This window comes from Taeniopygia guttata, chromosome Z (genome assembly GCF_048771995.1).
Source record: "Taeniopygia guttata chromosome Z, bTaeGut7.mat, whole genome shotgun sequence".
NCBI classification, from domain to species: Eukaryota; Metazoa; Chordata; class Aves; order Passeriformes; family Estrildidae; genus Taeniopygia; species Taeniopygia guttata.
The window spans coordinates 76083227-76110114 of NC_133063.1; the positions used below are offsets into that span (position 1 = coordinate 76083227).

The window sequence follows — 26888 nt, forward strand, 5'->3', positions numbered from 1 at the left end:
ACTGAGAGCAGAATTGAGCTGAGGAATCTTTTTTCAGAATCATGGGGCTTTTTGTCTGTAGGAAGGCAAGCTGATGCTGTTAAGAGGCAGAAACTGTTAAGAGATCTGGGTTCATAATTAAAGATTTCTGATGTAACTCTTTCAAATTAGTTATGAACTCTCATTTTTCACTGTTGATACCAAGGATGATAAGAGGAATGCTCATCTTATTCAGCTGAAGTGTTTAATCTTCCATAACTGTGATGTGCTTTGAGGTGGCAGTACTGAATGTCACAAGGAACAGCTATGAGGGACTAGCATTATGTACTTTGATTGAAGATAGTCAGATACCTGAACTGAAAAACTGAAAAAAAAAAAAAATTTAAAGTAACCTTAGAACAGATCAATTGTTCCGCTGCAGTGTGATCTCTCAGTGCAGAATTATGCTGAAGTTAGCTTTGTAAAAGCTTTGGTAGAGGTCGCTCAAGAGCTATTTTTCAGCCAGCTACATCAGACAGTGAGTGTTTATTTTCTATTTATTTAATTGCCCATTTCAACTGAGAAGTAGTTTGTTCTTCTTCCAAGTACTCTCCTTCTGACCTAATGATGTTTCCGAAGCAGCAGCCTTCAATAGCGAGGTCTGTGTCAGGCCCAAGTGGATTTGGTTAAATTTCTACCTCGTGTCTTCAGTGTGGAGTCAAAGGACAGCAGGAAAAGCAGGGCAAGTAACACTTTACAGAGTGAGGAGGCTGAGGGCCGAGATGACCCCCGCCACAGCTCCGTTTAATACCATGCCATGAAAGCACGTAATTGATGACGGGACAGGTACCAGTGCCACGTTTTGCTGGCAGCCACACACCCAGCTCGGGCCTTGGGCAGCCGTGCCCCCGGAGCGGCGGGAAAAGCGCCAATTTCCTTCCGTTCGGGCCAGCTCGGCTGCGGGCGAGCCCCGCCCCGCCCCAGCGTCGCCCCTCGGGCCGAGCAGCTGCGGTCCCCGATCCGCGTCGGTGTCGGGGCCGTGTGGGGCCGTGTGGGGCCGTGTCGGGGACATGTCGCGACACAGGCGGGTCCCGCGGCGGCAGCCCGGCGGGGCTGCGGGGGACGGGGCTGCCGCCACCGCGCTGCGCGCCCGGGCCGAGCCCCTCAGGGAGGCCGGCGTGGACGAGGAGGTGGAAATGGCGGTGCAGCTGGCCCTGGAGCGGTTCCAGAGCGGGGACGAGGCGGGTGCGCGGCACGGCCCGGCCCGGGGGCAGCCTGCGGAGAGGGCGCTGGCAGCGGTCAGGGAGGGGATCCTGCCCCTCTGCCCGGCCCCGGTGAGGCACAGCTGGGGTGCTGTGTCCAGCTCTGGGCTTCCCAGCACGGAGACAGGCAGCTAATAGAGCGGGTCCAGCAGAGACCACTGAGATGAGAGGTCTGGAGCATCTCTTATCAGGAAAGGTGTGGGGGTTGGTCCTGTTTCGCCCAGAGGAGACTGAGAGGGGATCTCACTACTGCATATGAATATCTCCAAGATGAGCCCCAGGAAGGTGGTGCAGCCAGTTTGGTGACAGGACAAGGAGCAGTGGCCATAAATTAAAACAGAAGAAGTTCCACCTGAACATGAGGGAGAACTTTCCTTTGAGAGTGGCAGAGCACTGAAACTGCTGCCCAGGGAAAGCGTTGAATTTTCCTCTCTGGAGACATCCCAAACCCTAGATGTGTTCCTCTGTCACCTGCTCCAGGTGACCCTGCAGGGGGGTTGCACTGGGTGGTCTCCCTTCCAATCCCAACAATTCTGTGGTTCTGTAACATTGAGATGTCAAGATTACTGCCTGTTGCATTGTTACTGTCTTTTCATTATTATTTATCATTCTAGAGATGGAATTTCCTTCTAGTTTCACTAGTACTGAAAGAGCATTTGTTCACCGGCTCTGTCAGTCTCTTGGACTGGTGTCTAAAAGCAAAGGGTGAGTCAGGGTACAATTTTCAGTTCTTTGGTGCAGACGGATAGAATTTCAAGACTAATGATAACTTGTTTGATGTTTTCAACATACTCAACTGTGTTACAAGGAATAGTATTAGAGAAAAAAGTGTAAAAGTAGCTACAGAAATGAGCATATTTGTTCATTGCTGTATGCATGCTTGGAAAAACTTGTGACATGCATTTTGGGACAGCTTGATTTTATATTTTGTGGATTTAATGGCTCCATTAAAAAAGCTTCTCACTGTGATTTCTGTTTTTTTTTTTTTCCCAAAGAATTTGCATAGCGTCTCATACCCTGGCAGATAAAAGTTAACCTAGAGTAGGTTCCTTTTTACTAAAATAAGTTTTCTCTCCCCCCTGACAGAAAAGGAGCCAATCGATACCTGACTGTAAGGAAGAAGGATGTGTCAGAGGCACACGCAGTCATGACTTGTGACTTGGCTCTCCGTACGAAACACGCCGTTCGGAGTCTAATTCAGCGCTTTCCCGTCACAAATAAGGAACGCAAGGAGCTCCTGCCAAGGACAGAGCGAGGAAGTGTCTGTGCTGTTGCATCCGGTACGTTCAGCATGTGTTCTGATTTGGACTTGTCCATCAACACCACTTGAAACCATGACAAAACAAACCTCTTTCTGCTCTGTCCCCTCTGGTGTCCTAACAGACACCTTCAAACAAATGCATTAATTTTCCTTACTTTTAAGGTCTTTTATAACTGGTGCTGTGAGGAACTCGGGAAGTCATATTATGTCATATCTCATATCATTGAGATGTCCACCTTGTGTTGTGTTAATTTAGAATCTTTGAGCCAGTTCCAGCCAAATCTTTTTGGAAGCACATTTTGAAGTGTGGCTTCACACAAGTACTATGAGGTGGGGTTGAAGAGTCAGTGTTATTGTGATGCCATAAGAATGCCTATATGAGAAAATGCGTTTTTTTGTTCTGCTTATAGAAATTAATGTCCTTGATAAATCAATAATTTTAGGTTTTATTTCTTCATCTCTACAAAATAGATTTGGTCCTTAAGAGACTACTGTCCAGACTTGTTGATTTCTCGAATATGGAAGAGTTCGCTGAAAGACAAACTTCTGTCAAAATGTTGGGTTTTTTTTTTTAAAGCAAGGTTTTAATCTAGATTATTGCTTTAGCAGCTACAAGTGGAAGAGTTGCACTGTGTTTTTGTGTGCAGAGATGGGTGTAGTGAACAGAAAACATTTGTACCAGTATGCCTTGTTTAATTGCATGTTTCTGATACGTGGTGTCTGTTCTTGAAGTGCTTTCTTTGCTGTTATTTTCAATTGTTCTAGTTGTTTAATAGGATTGTTATATGAACAGAGGGAAGCTGTAATAAAAGTACTGAATTGCAATGTCTTAGGAATGTAAGTGATAAGTTAATGAACGGTCTAATGTTTGCCTTTCTCTGCATCTCAAGAATGTATTTTAGTTCTCCTGATCTCTTAGTCTGTTTGTCTTGGTACAACAGAGCTTGAAATTTAGTATATGAATCTGTAAATGGCATTAAATATGTATAACTGAGTTTACAGCGAGCTTTTCATTCTGCCAGAAAATAGTTCTCAAGGAATTATAGAGTGGCACTTGCAATGATGGATGTGAAGTGGCTCCCTCAGAAGATGTGCCCGTTTTTTGGCTGCTCATGCACCGCTTTCTAACACATCGCACTGCTGTGTGGGGGCCAGGGCTCTTGATACAGCATGCTTGCATTGGTATGATTTCAGGCAAACGTGTGGAATAGCTTAAAGGTTTAACTCTGTCAGTGTGTATTTCTAGGGGGAACTGCAGGTGTGAAATGTGGGCGCAGATACAAAGGCCACCAAAATACACCAGGCTGGTGTTTTCTGGTTTAGTTTGTTTCTCCTTTTGCTCTTTGTAGGCTTTTTTGACGTGGAGCAATGCTGTGGAAGAGTCTGGTTTTCTTCAAAATACCCATGAAAGTAATAACTGTTTTGAAAAATATCTATTCCAAGCACTGCAGGACATGCTATAAAAATGATGTCTAAATGTGTGATGGGTTTGTCACTTTACCCACAGGGATGCATAAAAAGTCAGCAATGTTAATTTTTAAGTACAGTTTTTGAGCAGTGTTTTTGTGACCTTCCTCTGTGTCTGCATAAATAAACTTTTAACTTGTCTTCGCAGAAAACAAAGAAGTAAACAAGACAAGTGGTCGACTTAATGATGGTATCCCCCAGGTCCCAGTGAAAAGAGGGGAATCAGAGTTTGATTCCTTCAGGCAGTCACTACCAGTTCTTGAAAAACAGGAAGAAATTGTCCAAATCATAAAGGACAATAAAATTGTTTTAGTTATAGGAGAGACTGGATCAGGAAAAACGACGCAGGTATGTTGCTTCAATGAAATAAAAACTATAACAGTATTTATTCTAAACTAATGCCAATTGTGTAACATTTGTGATATGGGATACTTTTATGCTCTTTGAAGGCTTTCCTTTTCCTGTGTGATTGAAAATGTTGTTCCAATTCATTTTCTTGCTTTTGAAACACTAGGCCTCTAGATAGGTACTAGAAGCATAAATGATTCCTCACAATTTTCTCGTGGATACCATTTTTCATTAAAATAATACAAAATATTGAAGGGAAAATAGCTGTGATGTTTGTATATCCCCTTTTTCTTCTAAGGCTAGTTCTGTTCTTAGTATCCAGAGTAATCTATTTTTTGTGTAAAAATGAGAGATTATCTACAGGGCTTTTTTTTTTTTTTTTTTTTTTTTTTTTTTTAGATTTCTCTGAAGCAGGAGGGAGGCACTGTAAGGTTTTTTTAAAAAAAACCTTAATAGGTTATACTTAGAAATTTATTTTCTGCTGATTCAGATATGCTTGCTGTGATAATTGTAATGAAAAGTCTTTTGCAATGTGCAATATTGATATGCAGTTAATGGTTTCCCTGTGCTAACAAAGCTGTGACTTTCTCAAAAAGCAAATTTGAACCACTTCTTTACAGATCCCTCAATTTATCCTTGATGACTGCTACAAGAATGGAACTCCCTGTCGTGTGTTTTGTACTCAGCCAAGACGTTTAGCAGCTGTTGCTGTGGCTGAAAGAGTGGCAGCAGAAAGAAGAGAGAAGATTGGCCAGACAATTGGTTACCAGATCCGGTTAGAAAGCAGGTACTAATGGTATTTCTAAGTGTCGGTTGATCTTGTGTTGGTCTTGTGAATCGTGTGTACGTTGAAACTGCAGTATGTTTGGGTTGCAGCCTCACAGGTGGCATATGTTACTGCAGGTAAGGAATACGTAAGAGTGAAAAGGAGGGCTTACTTCCTGTGTTTTGCAGTTTCATGTAGAAGGTTGTCTTACAGAACTGAATCTCAGGTATTTTCTGTTGATTTCTTCTGCGGAGTGTATGCATGGAAATCCTTGTCTGATTTTCAGATCAAGTCTACACTTTCTTCTTCCCCCCCCCCCCCCCCCCCTTCTGCTTTTAACATGTGCAGATCCAAAAGGTCTGCAAGCTTTGAAGGTAGGTGTGAAAACCAGCATGCTGTAACGAATGTTATGTAGTGAGAGTTGATAGGAGCCATGAAAGGGAAAACAAAAAAATTGGAATGCGACTGATGAAGCTGAGCATTATTTACCAGTCTAGTCTGGACTAAATTTACTCTTCTTCAGCTTCTGTGTTTAAAACATGAAGTAATGTAAAAGTAGAGATTTCAGTATCACTTGATGAATTTGTCTGTAAGCAGAGCATGAATGGATTGTTTGGGGTTTTTACATCTTTGCACCGTGTAGCAAAATGACATTTCAGGGAAGGGCCAGCAGTTGAGATATGAGTGACCAGAAGATGGCTAAAGGTTGTGTTGCTTGAGTGAACAAAGATAACACATAGCTGGTGAAAATGAATGCACTTGAACACAAAGCCACAATAAGAATTCAAAAGTGTGCATGAAAGCTCACAAGGATATTGAGAGATTAGAAGAGCTAGTGAAGATGTGTCACAAATAAGCTAGATGATTAATATATGGAAGTACTATGCTGGCAGAAGAAGAGCAAAGTCAGGTGAAAATTGTAGAATTACTGGAAGCAGCGCAGAAAATCCAGCTTGAGAAAGATCAATTCAATTACTCCAGAGAAACACTGAAAGGGGAAGATAACAATAATTTGAGCTGTGGACAAAAAAAATTTGGAGTGGATATGTTTAGAGGTGTTTATAGTTAACACAGAAATATAATTTTTAAGGTTTTCTTAACTGTCTTCCAGAGAAAAGCTGTAGAGTACAGTACAGAGGAGCTTTTCAGCTCTTTTAGGATGGCAGTACCAGAGGGAGTAGTGACAACTGCTGTTTTTATTGGGACAGCTAACTGTGCCCCAGGTATAGAATTGTAAAAGTTCAGTATTTTCACCTCCTGAAAAACCAGAGGATCAAGCAGATGACTTTGTGATTTGGTCAGCTGTAATGAATTATGTCTTCAAGGCAAGGCTTTGGGAGCTGTGGGGAGGCTTCTGTGAGGAGGTGCCAGAAGCCTCTTCTGTGTGTGACAGAGCCGGTGCCAGCCAAGACAGACCTGCCTCTGGCCAAGGCTGAGCCCATCTGTGGTGGTGGTAGTGCCTCTGGGACAGTGGGGAATGGGGGAGGAAAACCTGCACAACAGAGGCAGTAGTTCAAGAAGAGCAGTGAAAGCATGTGAGAGAAGCAGATCTGCACACAGGAAGGTCAGTGCAGGAGGGGAGGAGATTCTCCAGGTGCCAGAGCAGCCCATGGTGCAGCCCATGGTGAGGCAGCTGTGGCCCAGCAGGCCGTGGAGGTCCGTGGTGCAGCAGGGATCCTGCTGTGAAGGATTCTGTGTTGGAGCAGGTGGATGCTTGAAGGAGGCTGTGATCCTCTGGGAAGTCTGTGCTGAAACAGGCTCCTGGCAGAACCTGTGGCCCTGGGGAGGGAGCCACACAGAAGCAGGTTTGCTGTCAGGATTGTGACCCTGTGCGGTCCCACACTGGAGCAAGCTGTTCCTCAAGCACTGCACCCTGTGGAAAGGGACCTGTGCTGCAGCAGTTCCTGGAGAACTGCAGCCCATGGGAAGGACCCATATTGGAGAAGCTCGTGGAGGACCCATGTTCCCGTGGGAGAGACCCACGTTCTCCTTGTCTTTCTCTGGAGCCTGGGAGTCTTTTTGTTGTGTTTCCTCTCCCCTGCCCATGGAGAGGACAGATAGAGTGGCTTGGGTAGGCACCTGGCGTCCAGACAGGCTCATCCCACCACGTGTAGACAAGTACAAAGGCTATATCCAAGCACAGGCTGAGGAATTGGAACCTAGTTTTCCACATGGAATTTTCTAGTAAATTGAATGACATGCAGAGTTTCTTCACGGTTCTCGTTTACTTCCTTATTTATTAAAAATTGAATCTTATTCTTTCAATGAATCAGTCCTCCAGAGTTTTGGGGCGCAAGCACTACAAATTGTTAGGAAATGTCTGTGAAAAGGCATAGTTTAAAAACAAGTGGTGTGCATGAATCTTTTGAGGAGAGAACTGTAATTTCTCTTCTGGTCAGCAGCTGCTTTAATTTTTGATCCATGGAAAGCTTTAAATGGTGCAACCCCCTGAGTTGTCTCTGTGATGTGATCCATAGGGTTTCTCCAAAGACACTGGTAACATTCTGCACTAATGACATGCTTCTTGGCACGCTGGTGGCAGGAGACAGCGCCCTCTCCACCGTGACCCATGTTATTGTGGTGAGCATCCTGTGGTCTTTCATGTGGGGTGGAGCAATATGTATTGCTTTGGAAAATGAGGTCCTCATTTGTTTTATTTAAATTTGCTGAGCACTTTAGGTGTTTTTGTTTGGTAGAATCTGAATCAACTTTAAAGACTTTCTGAGTCCTCAGAGTAGAATGCATGTCTTGTGCAGTTTGGTGTTTTTCTGTGTGTTTGTGTTTTTCCTGTAAAAATATCTTATTTTCATGCCAATGATTAAGTGTGGAATCAGGAGGAGTGGAGAAGGACAGAAGTGTAAATTTTTCTGAACTTCCATGGTAAGGAGAAAATTCTTAGGGAGGCTTACATTGATGTGGTTCAATGTGATTGTGTCAGAATTTCTCTTACCATTTGTTTTAGCAATACAGGTTTTCAGTCCATTTGTTTGCCCAGAGTTTTCAAGATAATGTGGAGTCTAATTGCTAGCAAATTATTCAGATTGTTCATTTGTGATTATGTCAATATTCCTATTGTGGAATTGAATAAGGGGAACTGGAATGTTTTTGGCAAGATTTAAGTACTGAAGATTAAAAGGTAAGTTTAGGTGCCTGCCTGTTTATCAAAGTTGAAAAAGCATGAGAATGATCTATACATTCTTGATGTCAGCCTACAAACTTTGTATTTTGAGTCCTTGTTTCCTTCATTCATAATATAGATCAAAACAGAAGAATGAAAAAGATGATTAATCAGTTATGTGCCTTAACTTACAGGCTTTGTGTGTGACTTGTCTAACCAATTTGTCTGTTTTTCTGATTATGTGGTGGCATACATTTCTTTAAATGCTTATCAATGGCAAAGTGAGAATTTATTAAAATAAGATTTGTAGTTTGTGGTGTTTTCTTGAAATTTGGCCTCAAATACACAATCAGAGAGGTTTCAGATATTCACTTTAGCCTCTAAAGTTAAAGTGTTTATGGCTTCAGCATTGCAACGCACTCAGCGCTGATAAAAACTTTTTGAGGTGTTTTAGTTTCTTTATGGATAGTTTTTTAAAAAAACCCTATTAGTTAAACTAGACTCACACATTTTAAGGCCTCTGTAATGTGCCACCAAAACATGTATTTTTTTTTTAGAGAAGTTTGTTTTTGTCAGAAGTTGTGATCCTGAATCTGTGATGGTTTTTCATCTTTTTTTCCCCTTCTGTTACAGGATGAAGTACATGAGAGGGACAGGTTCAGCGACTTCTTGCTAATAAAACTGAGAGATGTGCTGAAAAACCAGAATAATTTAAAACTAATTCTCTCTAGTGCTGCTCTAGACGCAAATCTCTTTATTAGGTATTTTGGAAGCTGCCCAGTAATACATAGTAAGTCTTGATCTTAAGTGTGAGTATACCTGCCCTGAGACTCACAGATCTTACTAAACTGTAGCAAATTATTCTGAGTAAAGGCATGATTAATACACTGAGAATTACAGGAATCCTTGTTCTTTCTGTATGCAGGTTTCTTGTTTCTTGACTATTTGCACCTAATTCAGAGTGAAGTGTTTTAGTCACTGGGAGTTCTGTAAATGCAGATACATCCTGCCCCCCTCCACTCTTAATTGAAGAAGTAGGAAGAGGTTATTGAAGTTCTGTCTTCATGCTGATACAGGACTTAGGAGCTACATGAGTGTGATATGTATCAATGCATTCCAGTAGGATCTTACTCTTCAGGCTTTGTGAAGGTTGTTACTGGTTACTGGATAAAACACAGATAACTGTACCAGTTCAGTTCAGAAATACAGGCTTAGACAGATTGGGTTTCACATGGAAAAAGAATCGCATGATTCTCTGATTTAAAGAAAATTAGTAGTTGTTCATCTAGGTAAATATTCAGAAAAGACATCCAGTTTCGCTTATTTTGTGTTCAGACTCAGTTACCTGCAGTTAGACTACATTCAAATGCAAAGAAAAGTTACCATTTTTTGCTGGTTTAATTTCATTTGACTGATCTTTAGTAAAGGCAAAATGTAAATGCGTGGGAGATGGGGGGTTTTTGTGGGTTTGCAGTTTTTGCCCCACCCTCCTGGCTTGCAGGTTTTCTGCATGGGTGACCTCCTCTGGCACCTTGCAATCCTCTTACTTTTTCAACAGTAATGTCCAACTTTAATGTGTTTTGAAAAGTAGCTTTTAAGAGAAATGCTTTATTTGACAATCAGGTAGACTCTCTGCATGTCAGCCTTTTTTAAAAAAAATCTCAACGGTTTTAGGAAATGGGATTGCTTACTGGTTTATTTTAGCAAATGTTTGTGAGGAGGAAACCTTTTTTTCCTTTCTTTTTTTGCAGATGGAAGTGTTTAGTTCTCCGTTTTGAATTTCTGTCCAGTTGAATAAGGTTTGCAGCTTGTTGGAGACAGGAATCTGGAAATTACACGTGATTTCATGTTCTCTGAATTTTTTTTGCAAGGGAGTGCCTCAGTTGTGATTGTTGTATGACTTTCCAGTTTACTCTTTTTGCAGCTTCCTGTTCTTTCGGATCGGTCAATTTGTGTTGGAAAATCTGATGGCAATCTTTCCCAATCTCTCCAGTTTACCACAGTGTTTGTGCTGGTTATGTAACAGGCCAATAACAATTCAAAAGATGTTCTTTTCCCTTTTTCTTTTTTTTTTTTTTTTGTTTGTTTTTGGTTTTTTTCGTTTTTTGGTTAATTTAAGAACTAAAAGAAGCGGCTTTGTCTGTTAATGTAATAAACAAGGTTTGAGTCTCCTTCATCAATATGGCTGACAAAATCCTGACCACAGAAACCACATTTTGTAGCTGTGGATCGCTGTAGTACACAGAGTTTGTGATCAGTGTTGGAAGGCTTCCTCTGTGACAGCTTCTAAAAGTATGTGAATTGTGGATTGTTCTTTCTGAAGGAAAATCCTGAGTGCTCCTGAGTCAGGTTAAGGAACAAGAAATCAAAGTGTAGAGATTTTAATCTTCATGCAAAAAGCATCCTGTAATGTCCACAGATAAGGTCTGGAAAATAGTCATGTTGAAAAAGAAATCAGGATAAATTATCAGAAGGTAAAGGCCACTGGTATGTCTCATCTGTCAAGAAGTATTCAGTAAAGAAAGCTCAGCTTTGCTGAATTAGTTGAGGATATGGAGATAAGGCTGGCTTCTTACATGCTTCTCAGGAAAAGAAAGTAGTTCAGTATAAAGATGTACTGTCTCTGTGTGGAACCTTGCAAAAAGCTGTATTAATTGCTTATTAATTAATTCCATTTTTAATCCAGATGGCAGACTTACATGGCAGGTTCTTGTTTGTAACCCTAAACAAACACGGCTGTTTTCTTTTCCTCATTTCAAAAAAATTGTAGTTAATAACTGTCAATCTTATGAACATCTCCTGCTATAACACTTCATAAAATTGAAGAGGTTGAGGAGAAACAAGGTGGCATTTGACTTTGGAAATATTTTGTTTTGTACAGTTTTGAGAAAAATAAAATCCAGTGAAGGTAGTTTTTTAAAAGAATTAATTCTGTAAGTGAAGCTAGTGAATATAGAATCTTTTATGGATTTTTTCTATTTTAGTCCAAGGGAGACCTTTTCAAGTTAAAGAGATGTTTCTGGAGGACATTTTACGAAGCACGGGGTATGCAAACAAAGAGATGGTGAAGTACAAAGAAAAGAAGCAGCAAGATCAGTGGATTTGTTAATTGTAAGGGTTGGCAATGAGAATCATTGATTGAACAAACAGTTAACAGGATTATTTTCTATTAAAATTCCAGAGTCAGGAGATTAAATGAGATGTGATTAGATGACAGCAAGTGTCTTTAAGCTCTCAATATTTACATTTTTGAAATAGTTTATGCAATTAAAGAAAAAAATCACTTTGATTCAGTGGTTGCATTCTTTTTTCACTCAGTTGATAAATGTCATCTTTTTTCTAATTGTTATGCTGTAGAATTATATATAACTGGGGGCTCTGCCCACATGAATACTAAAGAAGCATAGGATGCTCTGTACCTTTGGGTGCAAATTCAAGTGCAGCTATTAAAGCAGGCATGATTTTGTACATCTTGCACTAAATTCCCTTCAGTAACATTTTTCACTGCTCTCTTCAGGCATGGATGTATTTTTTTAAGTGTTAACACTCTTGAGCTAAACATCATTGGGTTTAAGTTGATCAAGTAGATACTGCTTCAGAAGTTTTCTTGGCAACTGAAAGTAATGATCCCAGTGATTATTTAAAGAAAAATTAAAAAAAATGCAAACCCCAAAGTTATGACATACAGTCCTAACTGGATATTGATCACAGTGCTCACCTCTGATCACTGGAGTCAGAAAAGTTCAGTTAGGACCCTGGTGTTTTCTAAGGTTTCTTCCACTTGCGTAGAAAAGTAAGTTGTTACATGCAGGGACTGTATCACTCGTCTTCAGAATTCCATTTGTGGAAAAAGATCTGGTCTGAGATTGTGTGGAAGGTGATTACTTAAGGAAGATACTTTGAATGCAGTACTTTGGAATAACGGAGGTTTTGGGGGCTTAAACACCAAAGTGTTGGGTTTTACCTTGTTTTTGTAGCCCTTGTTTGCAGTGGTGCCCTTTGGGTACCCTTAAATATGTCATTTATGTTGGACTGGTAGTAGCATTCTAGACTAAATAAAAGAGGCTGAATAGGTAGAACTTGGTAAAACCTGCTGTAACCAACTTTTTTAGTAGAAAACAATGGATAAGAAATATGACTCTAAAACTTTCTTGGGGAATACTTTGCATTCTAGAAGAGAAACAGAAGAACACTCTTGCTGAGTGGTGTTCAGCTCAAGATAACACTAACAAAGGGACATCTCGGAGACAAAAATCAGTTCCAAGGACAAGTGAGGAGTACAAATGGTTGGATGATGGTGGTGACACAGTATTTAATCAACTGGTAAGTTTTTTCTTTTGTCGGAAGAGATGTTTATATTTGTGTTGTATTCTAGCCATTTAAAATCTGTTTTCTACAGTTGTGTTGAGTCTCTCAGGACAGTAACGTATTTTAAAGATTACTTGATTAGGATGAACTGCTCTAGCTGAAGTGTGCTCTTCAGACAGGGTGGTTGCGCACAGCTTTTCCTCAGATCAAATGGCTCGACTGCCATTGTGTTCGTACTTGCATATGACAAAATCAATGCATTAACTGATACCTGAGTTAGGTATATCTACACTGATATATTTGGGTTTCTGTTGCTGCTGGGAAAAATAACCATTCCAGTTCTTTGTGGGTAATGTATGAGAATAAAGACAACTCTTGGAAGAGATTAAGCTTTCAATATTGTTTTTTATCTTCAGACTGAAAAAGATGTGAATTGCCTCGAACCGTGGATAGTAAAAGAAATGGATTCCTGTCTTTCTGACATCTGGTTGCATAAAGATATTGATTTGTTTGCTCAGCTGTTAAATCTTATTTTAACTGAAAATGTCAGTGGTAAGTTTCATGTGTTATTACATAAAAAAAAGCAACCTCAAATTTACTTAGATTTTTATGGCTACTTTTATCTCCAGTTTCAAATGGTGTTACCTTTGCATTCTGATGCCGACTGAAAAAATGATAGGGCTAGCAGAAATAATGGGTTGTTTAGTTAGTTGTTGTTTTGAAGTATTGACAGAAGTGTGTTTCTAAAACAGTGTAGAATTCATATGAACTAACTTCAGAGATAAAGTGAGGAAACAAATTCTCTTTGGTCTGGAATTTGAAAGCAATATTTGTACTATATTTAGATGAAAAAATAACATTTCTCTTGGGTTTGCTGGATTTTTTTTTTCCTTCTCAGTTGATTATAGGCACAGTGAAACTGGTGCGACTGCTCTGATGATTTCTTCAGGGAGAGGCTTTTTGAGTCAAGTAGAACAGTTGATCAGCATGGGAGCAAGTATCCACTGCAAATCATCTAATGGCTGGTAAAAACAGAGAAACCAAAAGATAGATTTATGTGTCAGTATAGGAGAGAGAAAGAAAATTGTTTAACATCTAAATTAATTTGCTAACTTATCACACTGCTGTAAGAACTATAGATTTTGACAGCCTCAACAATTTCTAACTCCTGATAATCACATTGTTTTCTGTAAATTCTAAATTGAATTCTTAATTACATGGTCTTGATTATGAGCTATAAACTTTGTTTCAGTAGGTCTTATTTAAGATACTGGTTAGCAGAACAACTGTAATCTACTGAATTGGACCACAATATTTGGCAATTCCTATTTTCATGGAGTTACCCATATCAGAAGATCTTTCTGTTATGTTTCTAAATATATTGTAGCATGTAAAAATATTTGTGAATCGTAGAAACTCAGGTTTTGTGGTCATGGATTATGTCTTCATATAAACAGGGAAGTACAGTAAATAATTGTTGTATGGAATGATAAGAATTAGGATTCCAGGGGTCTGATATTTGGTACTAACATTTGAAAAAACTTGGGAAGGAATGCAGTTTAAAGATAAAACAGTGAACTGCATCGTGAGGAGGACAGCGTCTAAAAGACATGAAATAGCCAAATGTTATGCCTGGGGTGTGACCTTTTGAGATGACTTCAAGGATACTGCAAACAGGCAGGTCTGATCTCTGCACCTTGTTGTGGACTTTTTAAAGGAATGGCACTTTCTTCCTCCTCACTTCCTTGTGCATGTTTGCTCCTGTGTAAAACGGACATTCTTTTGTGGTAAAGAACTGTAGTCACCTAAAAGTCAGATAGCTGTTAACACCTATTCATGCACTTTCAAATGGGAAGTTGCAGATCCAGCAATGATAGTACAGATGTCAGTACAGAAATGGGTACAAAAGTCTGGTGTCAAGTGCCTCTCCTGATGCGCTCTTCATATTCATCTTTTGAAGTGAAAAGTCTAATAAAAATACTTGTGCAACTATTTCAGGATGGCTGTGGACTGGGCTAGGCACTTTGGACAGACGGAGGTTGTTCATCTGTTGGAATCCTGCAGGTCAGTTGTAACTGTTTTGCAGAATGAGTTGTATATGATATAGAAAGAGTTGTGATGGGAAATTTGAGGTTTGTGTTCTTTTAATCAGAACAGGTTTTAGCTTTTCATGGTCTAAAATCTGGACTTAATGGCAAGACTTCTTTTTAAGAATAGGAATATTTCAAAAAATAAACAGCAAAAAAGTTTGTACACAGTATCATATTGTTTATGTTTGCACAACTTGCTAATTCTATACTTTTCACATGCTTACTTTGGAAACAAATCTGTCATGTGTTTTTATTTATAATTTTTATATGCAATAGGCATATTAAAGAAAATTTACATAAGTAATGTGTACACTAGGCCATTCAAGAATGATTTTCTGATTAACTTACAGTTTTCGTACTTGAGGTAGTGTTTTGTAAAGCTTATCTCTACTATAATTTCTCTTAGTGTAGTTTCTGCTAGTGGGAAATTTTTGGAGAACACGTATCTCTTAAGTATTTTTACTTGAACAGATAAACGAGAAGTATCTTTATACTTTCCTTTGCTTATGGTTGTGTTTCAATGAAGTTGAAGAAAACTAAAGTTAACACTAATAAAAAAAGTGGCATCCTTCACTGGGTTAACATTGAAATCAGTAAACAGTAACAGTATGGTGATTCCCTTCTGCTACACTTAAACATCAGCATTCAAGACCAATAGTCATATTGGTCTTGAACTAACTTTGAGTGGATGGCTCAATGCAAACCCGAAGGGGCAGCCTTGATTCTGGTGTATTTTCCTGTTACAGCGCTTCATTCAGATTTGGAAACATGGATGAAAGTTCCCTGGTCCAAAAAAGTGCTAGTGACCTTAGTGCAGAGGACAGAGAGCTACTGACAGCTTATCATCACAGTTTTGATGATGAAAAAGTGGATCTGGATCTGATAATGCACTTACTTCACAGCATCTGTCATAGTTCTGATGCAGGTAGGTAAATACCTAACCAGTGGTTGTGGATTTGGCTTCTGATGAATCGTGCTCTTTTTTCAGCAATCCACAAACGTTAAAACCTTCTGAGTGCTATTCGACATGTATTTGAATTTTCTGTTTAACTTTGCAAACCCACTTCCTTTTTTAGGAGCAATTTTAATATTTCTTCCTGGGTATGATGAGATAGTGAGCCTGAGAGACCGCATTGTTTTGGATGATAAGAGATTCACTGATAATGCTCACAGGTAAAACCTTTAGTTACTGTGGCTTTTCATTGCTTCTTTTAAGGATCCTTAAAATGTTCCTTTTGTCTTGCGTTAGATACCAAGTTTTCGTGCTTCATTCAAGTATGCAGACTTTGTACCAGAAGAAAGTGCTTGAAAGTCCACCTTTTGGCATTCGCAAAATTGTAAGTATTAGAGGACTTTTTCCAATGCCACAATGACCTATTTTGCCATTGCTTTTACAGTTATTATAGTTTTGGTGGTTTTGGTTTTTTTCTTTGCAGATTCTTTCTACTAATATTGCAGAAACCAGCATAACAGTCAGTGATGTGGTGTTTGTCATTGACTCAGACAAGGTGAAAGAGGTAGGACTGCCATAAATTTTCCTAGTGTGATTCTAAAACACACAATGCATAAATTTTGGAGAACTTTTTTTTTATTATTTATGACTTTAGAGTAAAGTGAAAAAAAGCATTTACTAGCTGAGAGCTAGTGCCTGTCAGGCAACAGTCCTTGCTGAAAAGTTTCAACATGCATTTGTTTTAAGACAAATACTGTAAGCTATCTGTCTAAAAAACCTTGAAAATCTTGAATTTCAAAAATTGTGGAGCATTAAGATACTAGAAAGGAGATACCCTCATTAATTCACTCGAAATTGAGAAGGTACCTTTGTGTCAGAAGCTGCTGTATATATTACTATTTCATACTTTTTAGAAAACTTCTGTTGGTAATCTAAATAACTAGTAACTTGTATTTCATGTACCCTATTGAGTTTTCAGTTTGCATTCCTTTCTTTGTTTTTCTAGAAGTCTTTTGATGCACTGAGTCGTGTTACAATGGTAAAAATGGGGTGGATTTCAAAAGCCAGTGCTATCCAGAGAAAAGGCAGGTAATAAATGCCTCATAGCGGTTTCCATTTTGCAGATATCCACAGTCCTTTATGTTTAGAATAAAGCACACAACATAGTAGCTGTTTCTGGCCTAGTCCAGTGTTGTGTTGCATAGTGGCCAACACTCGTTCTCTGCAGGTGAGTAGGCGTCAGCATGTATTTCCTTGGAATAATCTCCCAAGTTGTAGAAAAGTGACGCTCAGGCATTTCCCAAAGGTCTGGGTTGTTTTCCCCCCATTAATTTGTTCTCCTTCCTCTTTCTCCCATGTAGCACCAGCAGTCACAATGTCCAGTGGGGTGTTTTCACATCATGTCTGTGGGCAGCGGACTGCCTATTTCACTTTCTCCAAGCTATCCATGACTTAACAGGCCATGATTATATTCTTCCCAGCACTGTGGGTGAGGGCTCAGAAGTTTATGTAGCAACAAATGCCTGTTTAATCAATCATATTGGCATTAAGCTGCACGTATGCACATAGATGTATATGACTGAGAGAATTTGCTGTCTCTCATTCACTCACAAGTTACTTCATCTTTATTCTACCTTTTACTCCAAGCATCACTTCTGTTTAGGGGATGTGAGGGGAAACAATAAAGTTTGCAACTGGTTCCTTACAACAAAGGATGATTGAGATTTGAACTGGTCTTAGGTTAGCAAAAAACCCACAGCACTTTACATTAGATAAGCCTTGTTTTTCTTTCCTCCAGATTTCATTGTCGGCTTAAAATTACAGTAAAAAATTGCCACACTCTCAAAAATAATTCATGATTAGAAAACTCTCACTTTGTGTGTGACTTAAAAACGCTTTCTTCATAGTACTGCCTCTTCTTTTCCATTCTGAGTTTCTGTGTCTTTGTTGGCTTTTGGTTTTGTTTTTAGAAAGAAATCCTCATTTTCACAGCCTTCCATATTTTATTTTCAAGGGCTGGGCGCTGTCAGCCTGGAGTCTGCTTTCGTCTCTTCAGCAGGCTCCGATTTCAGAATATGTTGGAATTTCAATCTCCAGAACTTCTAAGGATGCCGCTTCAGGTGCATGTTCAGTTAGAAACTATAACTTTAAAAAATACAATGTCCTCAAACCATACTATTAATTGCAGCAAATCATGTGTTTGGCGGCTGCTTCCAAATCTTGGTAATCTTTTTTTGTTCTGCCTTTTACCTTGCAGGAGATGTTTGTAAACAAAACTTCTGGCTCCAGTTAATTGTCCAATTGTAGACTTTCTTATGAAAGCTCCTGATCCTCCGCCTGCGGTAACTGTGAGAAATGCTGTGCATATGCTTAAGGTCAGAAAAGGAATAGGTTTAGATTGTAATTGTGTTTGATCCCAAATTTGTGGTGTAGCAGTTTACTGACTTCAGTTTGTACTGAAGCTGTTTTAAATTACTTAAGGATATTTTGAAGTTTTGGTTATTGTCTGTTTTCATTTGGTTTGTAGGGATGTGTTTTTCCATGTCAAGGGAAGAGAGTGCTTCAAAGTCTTGTCTCAGTTAATAGTTTGACTTGCTTCTGTAGTGTTTGGAAACAAGTCTAGTTAATGTCCATTATTCACATCCTTTCTGCTTTCACTGTCAATTGATTTTGTCCACTGTACCCATCCCCCTCTCCTTTATTTGTTTGTTTGTTTGTTTATGAACAGACCAGAGATGCCATGGACCCTTGGGAAGATCTCACTGAGCTTGGTTATCACCTCACTGAATTACCTGTAGAGCCACACCTCGGTAAAATGGTGTTGTATGCTGTAGTTCTGAAGTGCCTGGATCCTGTTCTGACCATTGCCTGTGCTCTTGCCTGCCAAGACCCTTTTGTGCTGCCCACGCTGGCCTCCCAAAAGCGTGCAGCCGTGCTGTGCAGGAAGCGTTTTGCTGCCGGAACGTTCAGTGACCACATGGCCCTGCTCAGGGCTTTCCAGGTAGTCTTTCATTTCAGAGAGTACTAATCACAGCACATTCAAGCAAAATGCAGATGCACCAGTTGGATGTAGAGTGGCGGGCTGTGATTAAGTGCTCAGAGAAGACTTTCTTTTTGCCTAGTGCCTTTCCTGTGTAAGGCATTACTTGGCAGTCTGGCTGGTCCACAGAAGAGGGAACCGTTTTTGTAGTATGTTTTGTTTCAAACATTATAAAATTTTGAATGTTCCAACAATGTGCCTCTTTGCATCCTACTACACTGAACTTTGAATCATGATCTTAATGTAATGATCTTTATTTATTGTTTTAACTTGACATAATCATCACTGTAGTGAACACATAAAGAGAATCTAATTGTTGAACAGAAAAAATAATCTGGTTTGATACATTAACTTTTAGAGTGGGTTTTGCATTCATTTTATTGACATAAATGTAATATTTTTTTAAAAATGCAGTTTTTAGTTTAAGTCCTTGAAATTAATAGGCAAATGTAAAAACATTTTCAGGCATGGCAGAAGGCACGCAGTGACGGCTGGGAGAGAGCCTTCTGTGAAAAGAACTTCCTATCCCAAGCCACAATGGAAACAATTGCAGGAATGAGAACACAGGTGCTTGGCCAGCTTAGAGCCTCAGGTAGAGAAGTTGGAAACAATTTGAACATTGTTTTAAAGTCAAGCATATAGAAATTGTAACAAAAATCATGTTCACTGGTGTAATTTTCCTTAATTTGAAATACACCTTCATGCACACATTCATGCAGGGTATGGTGCAGATGAGGAATTGTGGCTGATCTAACTGAAAGCACCCTCATCTCCACATGCCACAGCATTTCATGTTCTAATGAATTATTCCCATAGGAAATGTCTTTATATTGTAGAAAATAGTGGTATTCTGTGTTAGTATGAAACCCCTTATCAGGAAGGATTTCAGTGTAATGGTTTCTTCTTGGTGCTGTTAAGGTTGGCAGTGGTGAAAAATGCAACAAAGAAGTCATTTATTTCACCTTTAGTTTCTGACTCCTTTTGAGAACCAAACACAAGCTAACATGGCACTGTTTTGTCTCTTTCGTTTGTCAGGTTTTGTGAGAGCCAGAGGAGGAGCTGATATTAGAGATGTTAATACTAATTCTGAGAACTGGGCTGTAATTAAAGGTGCCTTAGTGGCCGGGATGTATCCCAATCTTGTGCATGTAGACAGAGACAGCCTGGTGTTGACGGAATCAAAGGAGAAGAAAGTGCGATTTCATCCTACCTCTATTCTTGGTCAGTCTCAGTATAAAAAGGTAAAGACACTTTGAATTCATAGTTCAAAAAAAAGGGCACTAAAATCTGTCACGTATTTTAGAAGTCTTCTCCTATTTGTCAGTACTTTAAAAGCAGTATAGGCATTTAACACTACAGCTTTAGAAAATACTGTTCTACCCAGCTGATAGAATTGGAGTTGATTCATTTTTCCATCGTTTCAATTAGTCTTTTCTCTAGATGGAACAAGGCAAAATGACAAAAAAACTGCCCTGCTATAAAATTGTTTTAAAGATATAATGATCCCTATTCTTAAAAGCAAGTTTTTCTCTGAAACTTTTTTTTAACATTTCTTTTTAAAGCAAAATGTTTTGTTTTATCATGGTAAGATAATTTATGAATCTGGTTGAATTCTCTCACGCTTTTTTATGTGCATGTATATTTTTATATGTATATAATTGTACGTGTATTTAGTTCTCAAAATACAGAATCATAGAATGGTTTGGGTTGTAAGGGACCTTAAAGCTTATCTCATTCCAACCCCTGCCACGGGCAGGGACACCTTCCACTAGTCCAGGTTGCTCAGAGCCCCACCCAGCCTGGCTTTGAGCACTGCCAGGTTGAGGCATCCACAGTGTCTCCGGATAAAATGAGGAATACGTTCAAATTTACATTAATTACAGGTAGAGGGTTTAACAGCCTGGTTTTACCTGCTCTTGCACAGATTGCCCCAGCAAATGGACAAGCTGCAGCCATCCAGGCTCTCCCTACAGACTGGCTTATATATGATGAAATGACGAGAGCTCACAAGACAGCAAACATCAGGTGCTGCTCTGTTGTGACACCTGTCACGGTGGCCCTCTTCTGTGGACCAGCCAGACTGCCAAGTAATGCCTTGCAGGCATCTTCATCCTTTCGAGGTACACTGGAGTCTGGATTTGGGATGTTTCCGTTGCTATACATCAGCGTGTGACATGGAAAACTTATTTTTCAGTAATATTTAATACATGTATTGGCTGATTCTGAAAATAGCGCTGTTATAATTCCTGCAGCTATTCAGGAAGAGTTTGTTGGTTCTGTAATAAATCTCTCCATTTTGGGATTCCTTACATACTCAAGTCCATAAATTACACAGTTGTAGGGTCTCAGAAACTGCAGTATAGTTTGTAAGGAAAGAATACAGCCACAATGTCTAATGAGAACTGTAGTACTGGTACTGAGAAGTGTAGTATGCATGTTCTTTTTCTACAGACTACTTTACTTGATACATTGAACCAGATTATTCAAACAGAATAATTTAGAAACAATCAATATGGCAAACAAGTCATTTGCTTCTAGCTAACACATACATTTTCAAGACATGTTCTACTGACAATTTTTAATTTCAGTTAACTGTACTATTAACTGTGAGTAATAGAGAATATATAGAAATGTCCTTCTTTTTTCTGATTTACATTGAGTCCTCTTGGAATGGAAGCAAAAATAACTGCTTCTAGTTGTCATAGTTTGAATCAAACTAAAAGTCCAACTTATTTCTAGAGCTTTTCTGTCTTGCTTTTAAACTGTGAACCTTAGAGTAGTGCTCATGCTGATTGAATTGCACTTAAGAAAAATAAAGAATCCTAGTTAATAGCTATATGTATAGATTTTTTTTTTCTTACTAGGTCTTTAGATCTGCTGTTTTACCAGGAAATAGAGGCATGTGTGATTTTGCAAACAGCTTTAGGCAAAAGTTGTATAGTGGCCTGTGGATACTGGTGAAGGTACATGAGTTGGGTCACATCATATCAATACATGTTTTTACACAGTAGGACCTTCAGCAGGTCTGGCTTGATTGCTGCTATCTGGAGCAAAGACTTTGCAGTGTATTTGCAGAAAAGAAGAGGTAGTTTTACAAATGTTTACATTTAAAGTCAATTTTAGAAGGAAAAACATTATTGCTGGTAATACCGTAGTATGTGGGTTTTTGTGTAGAAATAATAGTAGAAAAAATATGGAAATGCTAATGCACCTTTTGTCTTTAATTCAGGGGGAGGGGTATCTAATGATAGCAGCGACAGTGAGATGGAGGACAAGACATCTGCTGATCTGGCACTGCTGAAGCTGGATGAATGGCTCCATCTCAGACTGGACCCTGAAGTAAGTAAGAAATTACTCCTGGGTTTGCTTCATGTAGAGGAATTGTAAAAAGATGTGAAAAGGTTTTTGTAACATTTGAGTAGCCTTTGGCACAGAGTTGTCTGTCGCCTGAATCCGTGTATTCAACATCCAAGTTGCAGTGTTTCATCACCTATCACCCGTACCTTTCTATTCTTTTACTTGTCAGCAAAAAGAAAGAGAATAATTAGTCACCTAAGTCAACATTGAGAGTGCTCATCCCTCTTCCTCCCTATTGATGTGGGTGTCCTGTCTCTCACAAAAGGGACCAGGAAAGCCTCAGCAATCCAGATGCTGTTGGGTCTGTTTCAAAAACTTTCTGGGCAGTATGATGTTTTATATCTGAGCTTGGCAGTTTTGTCCCTTTCCACACGTCAGCAGATTCTGAAGAGACTGGCAGACAAAAGATAATGGCTGCAAGGGACAGCAAGCTGCAGGTGACAGTGACTGCATAAGGGCCCTTCTGCTCCTTCTGGCCTCCTGTCCTGCCTGCATGGTGCTCCATCAGGCCATAGCACGAGCTGGGATAGCCAAAATCTGAACAGGAGCTGAGAGAACAGTCACATTGGCATATTGTGTTCTTCTTTCTTTGAGAGGATAACCAAAATCAGATCAAAAAAGGAGCACTTGAAGCTGAAGTTGCTGAAAGAAAGTTGCTGTCAGATTTTGGAAGGATAAATTTCAAAACCTCTTTGAAATAGAAGTCTTTATGTCCTTGAGGAGCTGTGGCTGTGGTAGGAGGCAGTTTATGGGTCATGAAACACACAACTTTACCAACTCTAATAATAATACTCTCTCTCCTAGACATGTCCAGAAGAGTGATTTTTTAAAATTTATTGTAATGGAAGCATTTCTGGTAGCAGAATTAGACAATAGTCTTCTGAATTTAGTCATCACATTTGACCAGGTGTCTATGTAAGAAAAATATCACTTAGAGCTCTTTTCCATCAACTATGACTGAAGAGTGCATGAGTAGAGACGGATTTGAGAGGAAGGGCATAAAGCATGAAAGGATTGGGTTTTCTTGAAAGATAAGAAGGAAAAAAAAGAAGTCTGTGGAATTACAATACAAAGCTAAGTTTATTACAGAGCTAAATGAAATGTTTCCAAAATTACCTTGCACCCAAGGAAAAGAAAGCAAATTAACATCTTAATTTAAATATGGATTATTCCCCTTCCCCAAGACCTTAGTCTTGCCTTTAATTGTGGGCCCTGTTTGTATTAGAATGCCAGGTGCTGCCTGATATGGAAAAGACAGGGTTCTCTTACCTGTGTGATCTAATTTTCATCAGTATTGAACAGAATTGGAATTTATTGCAGGCTGCTGGTATGCTGCTGCAACTCAGGCAGAAGTGGCACAGCTTGTTTCTGCGTCGTATGCGAGCTCCTTCTAAGCTGTGGTCTGAGGTTGATGAAACAACTGTAAGAGCAATTACAGCTGTTCTGAGTGCTGAAGAACAGTCTGCAGGTCTACAGCAGCCTTCAGGAATTGGCCAGAGACCAAGGCCTGTGACTTGTGAAGAACTTCCTTTGGCATCTACATGCATGTCAACCAACAGCAGAAACAGCTCAACAGAAACAGAATTGTCTGACTTCTCTCATGCTGAAAAGTAAGATGCTGAGGTCTTCTGCTCACTGTAGGTTGCAGTTTATGTATACAAGTATCACTTAAGTTTCTACTAGTAATAGGAGGTGGAAACAGCGGAAGTACAGTTGGAAGGTGTTATACTGTTGTATGCTGCATTGTGGTCCCAAAGAGAAGTATTTCATACCTGGGGCTGCTGTTGGAGAGAGCAGTCAGGAATATTGTCCATGAATTGTGATGTTTGAGAAGTAGCAGAAGAAGTTTAACAGTAGCATTAAAAAGCAATGAATGGTCAGTATGAGTTTTTAGTTAGGCTTTAATAGATTTTGTAGTTGCTGTAATACATGTGGTCATGCAGTAGGCTGGCAGGTCGATGTACATTGTTCAGTGACTGCTTGTGAAACTCAAAGTATGTCCTTTGTAGGGTTTCAGTGAAATCTACTTCTCCTGCACTCCACCAGCCAAAGAAGTACAAAGAAAAAGACATTTTGCTCTCCAGACAATCCTCAGATGACAGATCAGCTCAGTCCTCAGTGAAGCCTGCAGACAGCAGTAGCTATTCCAACCCCTGTGCTACTCCTTCTTCTCCAGTGTCGGCAAAGGTAGAGTTCTCTAACATATCACCCTGCTCTTCCAAAGTAATAGAATTTCTTGCTGATATCATTCTGCAGTTAGGTATTTTACTGATAAATTAGGAAGCTAACGTAGCTTTTCATTTGTAACACTGCATAATACTTCCTTCTGGAACTTAAAAATCTAGACTAAATATCCTTGTTTCACTAGTTTAATACAGCAAAAATAATTTGTAGACTGCTGAGGTAAAGCTATCCAAAGTAGAAAAAATGAGATTTAAAAAAACCCCAAACTTGATCTAATAAACATGTATTAGTTTTTTTCAACTAAATGAGTATATTATATACACACTTCTGAAGTTTTTGGATTCTGCCTTTCTCGGCTTCCTTAATAGATTTTCAATATCAATACTGATTCTGTCTTATCTACCTTACTATGACTGATTTTTGTGATGGTTATTTTAACAAAGTACACATTTTTAATGAGATTACTGTGACAGTTGTCCCATATACTTGAATAGTAGACTGCAGTAACACTGAGGAGATCATTGAGAGGAAACTTCATGGACTCATTGGAGGATGTAATAATTCCTCTGGAATTTTTCAGCTTTTAAATTAAGACAGCGTAAAAGGAAGAAAACATGTTTCCTGAATGTAGAAATGCGAGTAGCGTGCTGTAGGCTACACTCTAGGATGCTTAATTTTGGTGTCATCTCAAGGTCTGTCAGACTTTAACCAATTCTAATTAATCACTAGACTTTTTAATCCTATTCTGCTCTACTTGTTTCTTGCCCCTCATGGATGAATTACTGTGGAAGGGGCTAACAGCAGGCCTGTTAGCTAAAGGAGCGAAAAGAAGCTGAGAGCAAGAAGAAGCTGTTAAAGAGCTCTCTCCAAGGCTGTGTCATGGTTTGACACGGGAAGAGAATTTTTTAGAAGGAAGAGGTTCATCCCGTCAGGGGTCAGGTTTAGATACTGACACTTGGGGTGACCAATTGAAGGTGGACACGCCTCTGAGAACACAGAGGGGTTAAAAGCGGAATTCCCAGGAAGACTCGTCCTTCTTTGGTTCCGGTCATCGCATGGTACGGACCTCCCCCCCCAGCCCGGGCTGGGTGGGGGAGGGGAGCCATGCGGCCTGCACAGATAGGCCAGGAGGTAAAGGATCGGAACCGGCTGGGTCAGCTCCTGCAGATGGAAGGGTGGAGAAATCTGGGATGTCTCCGTTCCCCCCCCCCAGAGTCTCTCTCTCTCCCAAGAGAGAAAAAAAGAGACTCGGTGGTTTTATCGGCAGTTCGCCGCAGGGAAGGAGAAGAGCGGGGGGGCCGCAAGGTGCCCAGCCGGGCTGTGGGAGCTGGAGTCTGGGCAGCGAGCCATCCTTGGGAGTTGGGACTTTTAACCCTTCCTGAGAAATGAAGGCTTTATGAAATATTACTCCTCCTGAATTTGAAGAAAAGAGAGACAGCTTGAAACCTCAGATGTTTAGAGAAGAAGGTTGGGGGCAGATGATAGAGTGGCTTTTTGGCTGGACTCTGCTTGTTTACCATAGACTGAACCACTCTTTCTTTCAAGAGGGACTGCATTTTAGGGGGATGCATTGGTGAACCAAGAGACCTTCTGCAGCAACTACCAGTTTTGGAGTGGACAGAGAGAGAGCTGAGGAGGGTGTGAGGATGCCCTCCATCTTCAGGAAGAAGAGAAGGCGATCTCTGTCTTTTGGACCCTCGGCCCCAGGGGAAAATGGGGGGGACTCTAGTCCCGAATTGTGATACTGGACTGTTGTTCCTGGTGGTCCTTGGCAAAGCATCCTTAAAGGGGCCCTATAAGCAGTCACTGTCCATGCACGGTGGTGAGAGCACTGTGACATGGAGAGGAAAGTGTCACATTGGCCGGTGTGTCTGGGCGGTGCCACGTGTGACACTGGAAACACAAAAGGTGGCAGTTGTGTTTCCTGGGGGTCTATGGTTGCAAGGGGGACTCCTCTCTTCCCCGATGGACTCAGTATTGATTATATTGAAGGGTGAAAACTTGATTAAAGATCCAAATGGGTCTCGCTGGGGTTTGGTGGAGTTGGGTGGAGGGAGGAGAAATGTTTTGGAAGGTTTTCATTTCAAATTTTGTGTGTTGTTTTTTCTTTCCTTTCTTTTCCTTTTATAGTAGTAGTAGTAGTAGTGTAATAAAGTTTTTTCCTTTGTTATTAAGTGTGGCCTGCTTTGCTCTGTCCTTGATCACATTTCACAGCATTTGATTGGTAAGTTGTATTTTCATGGGGCGCTGGCATTGTGCCAGCGTCAAACCATACCAAGGAGACTGAGAGAAGAGAAGAACTGAAGAAAGAGAAGGAGAGCACTGCAGATGGACAAAGTATTTTTAGAAAGTTAACTAAAGTCACTGTTACTGTTCACCAGTGGTGTTATGTTGATTTTTTGTGGCCAATAGTTGGGGTAGAAGAAGTATAAACAATTAGACAGTTTATAAGAGGTCAGCCATGTTCGATAATAAAGAATTGCCATCTGAGACCGCCTGTGGTCTGTGCTTTGTGTGGCGACCGCCTCGGGATACAGTGTATATAGCAGTGACAGCTGGTGCCCACCGCGTGGAGCAACAGCCTGAACAGCGTGGTCAGTCTGGAGCCACGCGGGGTCCCAGCTCCCAGCCGTGACCCACTGGGGAGCAGCGGGGGAGGCGGCGCTGGTGCGGCTGAGAGTGGCGTGTGGAAGCCACAGGGAGGTCCAGACTTGATTTTCTCCTATCAGGACACCTGGAAGCAGGGGAGGCACCAACTAGTAATAATGGGAAATAAA

The 26888-nt window shown here is 40.2% G+C and overlaps 1 pseudogene; it reads left to right on the plus strand.

Annotated features, from left to right (window-relative positions):
• The first annotated feature begins 1256 nt into the window (after window positions 1-1256).
• On the plus strand, window positions 1257-26601 carry LOC140681813 (3'-5' RNA helicase YTHDC2-like; annotated as a pseudogene).
• The last annotated feature ends 287 nt before the right edge of the window (window positions 26602-26888 follow it).